Raw genomic sequence first — 6096 nt, 5'->3', positions numbered from 1 at the left:
GCTTGCTGACCAGGACCAGCCGATCAGCTCCAGCTGCAGTGGAGACTGTCTCACCCAACACTGCCCTGGCCTCTAAACCATGCACATGTACACGCGCGCGCGCACACGCACACTCACAGTACCTTTCAGTATTTAAGACTCGGCCTTCTGTGAGTCAGGTGACAGTGAGTTTACAGATGGGCACATAGGGTGAAGTGTGAGTGATGCACAAGTTAGAAATATTGGGCTAGGCAGCCTCAGGCTCCAAGACAAAGCCACTTGTTCACAAAGGCATCTGCCTCTCTAGTGATAGTTAAACTTGAATTTTAACTATCCAAGTGGTCCGCCTGGTCAGCAACGGTGTATTTAATTATTTATCTCTCACTTACCCCTAAATCCCCCCTCTAATATATCCCCATTATTATGGAAATAATGCATGTTCTAAGGAAGATGTACCGTGTGTCTTGTGTGAGGGTGGGGTCCACCTGTGGGTAACATGCATGCATGTGTGGATCCTCAGAGCTGACTTCTGAGTCTTTCTCCATCACAGTCCACTTTAGTGAGTGAAGGTCTCCCCGACCTTGCTGCTTACTGGTCTGCCCAGCCAGCTTGGAGGTCATCTCCTCAGGTGCGGAAAAACTTCTTTCTTTGCTTTTTGAAATAAGGTCTCATGGAGCCCAGGCTGGCCCACACTGACCTAGAACTATCCCCCAATCCTTCTACAATCTTGAGTTCAGGGTTACAGATTGGAGCCCCCATACCCAGCTAGGTTAACTTTTTGATTAATTACCTATTACATTGCGCCCATAACTGCTGTACTAATCATAATAATCTTGATGGTTTTGCTGTGGTTAATTGCACTGCCACAGTTCTCCATGGCAAAGTTTGCACAGATCCAAGTTTTGTTTGGGGGAATTGTATGAAGACTGGTGTTCTGGGGTCAAAAGATAACCGACTCTGACAGCATGGTCAGCTTCTTTTAATTCTTGCTTGCACCAAGTAGTAAGTGCTTGGGTCATCATCAAGGAGGACCAGCCTGGGCCGGTTCTGTTTATGTTTCTGTGATTACTATCAAAGTGGACGTTTGCTCTGTCCGGGGGGTCAGCTGAGTTTCCGTGTGGAAATGGCTTGCTTAGCCTTTACTCCTTGTTTCCCATCCACAACTTTTGTTAGTACCGAGCACCGCGTGCGAGCCTGAGACACAGCGGGAAAATGAAGGCCTTGTGTTTCATGAGGAACTTCTACACGAGGTGATGATGTGTTTGGTGACCCTAGGAAATGCCTTCAGTTGATTGCTGATACAACCTTTCGACTCATTAGAAAAATACCTTATTACTGCTTTTAGAGAAAACCCAGGGTTGTGCTTTTTTTGAGCCTTATTTATTCTTTTTTTTGGTTTTTTTTTTTTTCGGAGCTGGGGACCGAACCCAGGGCCTTGCGCTTCCTAGGCAAGCGCTCTACCACTGAGCTAAATCCCCAACCCCAAGCCTTATTTATTCTTAATATTGAGTGTTTAGTAACATTAGACTCATGGCCAGTGGTACTGTAACTTAGGCCTGAGCAAAATCTGAGGCACTAATTTTTTTTTTAATGTGTTGCACTTCAAACTGCCTGTGTTTAGCAACACTGTAGAACTCAGCACTGCTCAGGGCCAGCACACTGACTATTGCCATGATAAAAACAGAAACTTGGTTACAGTGTGACGCTGAAATGGGAAAGGAGAGGGGATATGATTTCTGACCTCAGCTAAGAATGTGTGTCTTTAGCAGCTCGAGGTTTTTTTTTTTTTTTTACCATTACCTGGAGCACGTGACCGTGAATAGCTTCCAAGTGTTCATTTTCAGGGATACCTTTATGGACTCTGGTTTTGAGCACTTGGTCCCCAGCTGATGTAGCATCCGGGAAGTGGGTGGGGCCTCAGGAGGAAGTGGATCCCTTCGTGGGCCCTGGGCTTTTAGAGCCTGCCAGCATTTCCTGGCTACTCTGCTTCCTAACGGATACAGTGCACCCTGGCCTCAGGCTCCTGCTTCCAGGTTGTGCTGGGGCTGCACGCCTTCCAGCTGTGAGCCAACTGTGTCTTTAGAGTGCTTTTGGTCGGTTCTGGGTATGTGCATACAGTTACCCTCAGCTCTGCTTCACGGGCTCCAGCCTCCTGGCTTCTGGGCTCTACACTCACAAGCACACACCCATCCCCACCTGAAGGAGGGGGTGTGGATCCTGTGCTCACAGAAAGCACCAAGGAAACCAGGAATGTTAAACGCGGCTTAGAAAGGGATGTATAGACTGTTTGCAACCATTAGGACAGGAGGTGGTTAACCTCCATGCTGTGTGCATGGCCAGGCCACACTTGGCTCTCCCAGGCCTGTTTGTTACCGTCTGTCTGCAGCACTGTCAGGCCCGGACCCTTAGAGCATGGTTTCCAGTGACCTGCTTCCTTCCTTATCTGTGGAACCCATCTGTATGGGAGATTCCATGTGTACTTTACACGAGTTTGATGCAGACGCGTCTTAAGCCTTGTTGGGCACATGGGATTGGGTTCACTCTCACCAGGAAACATTTCCAAATTGTGCTGTGCTTAAATATGCCTAAAGTAAGCTCTCTGGTGTCAGTCTCTCGAACTAACACTGGCTACCGAGTCCCTTTTGAACCGGATTTCCTTCCTTTCCCTGGAACGACATGCCTGGCCGAGGTATTTGCAGAGACCCCCTACACTGTTTTTCCTTTTAAGCAAAACAAACAAAGCCTAACCAAACAGTAAAAACTGGCTCAGTTCCCATGAGTGCTGTCATTAAAGGAAGCCCGAAAGGAAGGGATGCAAATCTGCATTGCCATGTAAATCTCCACCGAAGTCACTGAAAGGGTCACTTGTCAAAGCCCTTCTGAGCCACTCACTCCACTGTGTAACAAGGACACATTGTGTTGAGACATCACGACAGCTGTTACTGTCCCAAATCTTGTTAACAGTTTTAGTTGAGAAAGGAGAGGGAGAGAGATCCAACTGGCTTTTTATTCTATTCTGATTTTTGTGTTACCTTGAAACCTTTCATATTAGTTACTTTCCACACCTAAATGAAGGACAATGACACTAAATCCCCTGGGGAGCAAGATGCCCCCACCCGGGGACCTGCCTCACCTTCCTACAGAGTCAGCAAATTCCAGTACTCCTTAAGGGAGCCAAAACTGCCTTCCCAGATCAGGTGGGCTTTCACGAAAGGCTCTCGGTGAGATGCTAAAGACACAAGGAACCGAGCCTGTTTGAGCTGGGATGTTTGCAACCTCGGGTGAGCTCTCCTCTCCGCCCCCCACCCCCACCCCCACACAAACCACTTACAGTCTCATTTACAGAAGGCAAGTCTTTAAGAACAATCAGTAAAGTAGCTCAGATTTTTTTTCTTAAGTTTTCATCTGAATCTCGACTGCTAGAAATGATGTCATCCTTGCGTCATCCGAGTGGTGTAGCAGCCACAGGAACATGCATAGTCATACAAATACTCGAGCAGCCCTCCAAGGCCCAGCTCAAGTCCGAAGGCGAATGAACTCCCCTGTCCTGGCTCTAAATAGGTGGTAAACTGACTCTACCTCACTGACTCACGCTGACCCTTCCTGCTGTGCACTCAAGGGTCCTGAGTGAGACCCCTCTTGGGGCTGTGGCAGTGTGGAGACATTCTACACTTAGAGATTTGTTTGATGTGCCTATGGCCTTTGTTGAAACTCTGACTACGAATTCAGTAAATAAACGCCAAGACTTCAAGCTGGGGAGGCTCAGAAGTATGTTTCAAAGGTCTGTGCTTCCCTTGGACATCCATCAGAATGTGTTTGGAGAAAATCTTTAGCCTCCCATTTGGAATTTTGGGGGGGGGGCTCCACAAAACCTTGGGGTAGTCTTTCAGAAAGTTTGACTTTAATAAATGAAATTTAAGTTTAAAAGGAAAATTAACTTTAAAAGGGGGCAGGGCTTGGAGTGTAGCTTAGCTGTTATACATATATATGTATATATGTACAGCATGCATTTCGTGTGTGCAGATGCTATGCATAAAGGCCTGGATAACAGGAGACACTCAGAACGAAGGATGAGGTGAGACTTTGATAAGTCCACACCATGCTCTCAGTATGTCTTATTCTTAAACCCTTGTGTTTAAAATGTCTTTTTCTAAAAAAAAAAAAAAAAAACTTTCTGGTGATAGGTTTTGAGTTTTAGTAGAACTTTATGAGTAGGTTTTATGGTGCACAGCAAATTCCCCAGCACTCAGAAGTGGAGGTAGGGGGGACGGGATCATCAATTACATAGTTCAAAGTTAGCCTGGGCTTTATAAAGAGCTCCAGGATGGGAAATCAGACACAGCTAAAGTGAACTTCGTCATATTTCTAGGTTTCTTGAAGATCCCCGTTCAGTGGCTCTGGCAGACCACTGTAGTCCAGGGTATGAGAACGACCACAGCAACATCTGGAAATGGAGGCTGAGGGAAATGAAGGTCCTCAACTCGGCTGCACTGTGTTCCAAATTCTGAATGTCCCCCACTAGTGTCTGTCACCTGCAAATGCCGGAATGCAGGCCCTACCTCATTCACTCCTGTTTCAGCCCTACTTATCTAATCTTCTGGAGTCTCATCCATTCTTCAAATACTCTTCTGGGCCCTGAACTGCCTCCGTTTGCCCTTAACATAATTGTCTCAGCCAGTCCCTGATCTCTTGTTTCTTGGCATTATTGCCAAACTAGTCTAGTGTCTTAGTTAGGGCTTCCATTGCTGTGAAGAGTCACCATGATCAATGCAACTCTTATAAAGGACAACATTTAATTGGGGCTGGCATACGGGTTCAGAGGTTCAGTCCATTATCATCAAGGCGGGAGCATGGCAGTGTCCAGGCAGGCATAGTGCAGGAGGAGCTGAGAATTCTGCGTCTTGAACTAAAGACATCCAGGAGAAGACTGACTTCCAGGCAGCTAGGAAGAGGGCCTCAAAGCCCACTCCCACAGTGACACACTTCCTCCAACAAGGCCACGCCTCCTAATAGTGCCACTTCCTGGGCCAAGCATATCCAAACCACCGCACTGAGTAACCTCACTTTTACCTCTTGTTCCTGAAGCAGAAACCTCTGGGAGTTAGTTCCTAACTTCACTTGAGATGTGGCCTCATCCTGGGATCTCCAGAGCCTGTGCTGCAAGCTGAGTGAAGGGCATTTGTCCCCTGTGCTTCTTGCATTCATCCCCTACCTGCTCTCTTGGCTTGAGTTTCCCAGCCTTAAATGTTCCTCCTCTTGTTTGGTCTTGAAGACTCATTCCCGTCCATCAGGAAGATAGATACAGGTTCAGCCCTGTAGATCGACTTCTTAACAACCTAGAAATTATTCTCCTGTGGTGACCACCCATCAAGTGTCATCATGTCTGTCTCATGACCCACCTTTGCTAGCAGGATTGCTCCTGTACTGATGGTGTGTCATGTGACAGGCCTGTATTCCATGGGTGGACGGTGGTGGTGCCAACTCTCTATGACTTTGTTTTCCAGGGCTAGTGACAAGCACTTGCTGGTTTCAGGGTGGTATGGCGGTTCACAGAAGGAGACTGCTCAGCTGGCCATCTCTCTGCCACTCTGGCAAATGGCGGACATATTTGGGAAAGGACCCTGGAAGCAGCCTATAGTCAGTGGGGAATTTTCACAGAGGAACACAGGACAAGGCTGGGTGCGCTCAGCTCAGGCATTAGAACAAAGTTTAATCCTAAAAATCGTGGAGCTTGTAGCCTCTGGTAACTATGTTCAGTTTCAAGATGGACGAGCTTCTGATTCTAGTGATAACAGATATGGTAAATCAGATTTACAGTGTAAACTAGGTGTGGTGGCACAGGCCTTTAATCCCAGCACCCCGGAGGCAGAGGCAGGCAGATCTCTGTGAGTGCAAGGCCAGCCTGGTCTACAAATTCCAGGACAGCCAAGTCTGTATTACACAGAGAAACCCTGTCGCAAAACAAACACCCTACAGTGTAGACATGATCATGTGACCCAACACTCTCTCTATATATATATATATATGTGTGTATATATATAGAGAGATAATATATAGTAATATAGTAATATATGTATATATATATATTACTTCTTCCGTGAGGCATATACTATTTTT

Source organism: Rattus norvegicus, chromosome 12, assembly GCF_036323735.1.
Source record: "Rattus norvegicus strain BN/NHsdMcwi chromosome 12, GRCr8, whole genome shotgun sequence".
Lineage (NCBI taxonomy): Eukaryota > Metazoa > Chordata > Mammalia > Rodentia > Muridae > Rattus > Rattus norvegicus.
The sequence above is the reverse complement of the archived record's forward strand: the minus strand, read 5'-3'. Positions refer to the sequence as shown.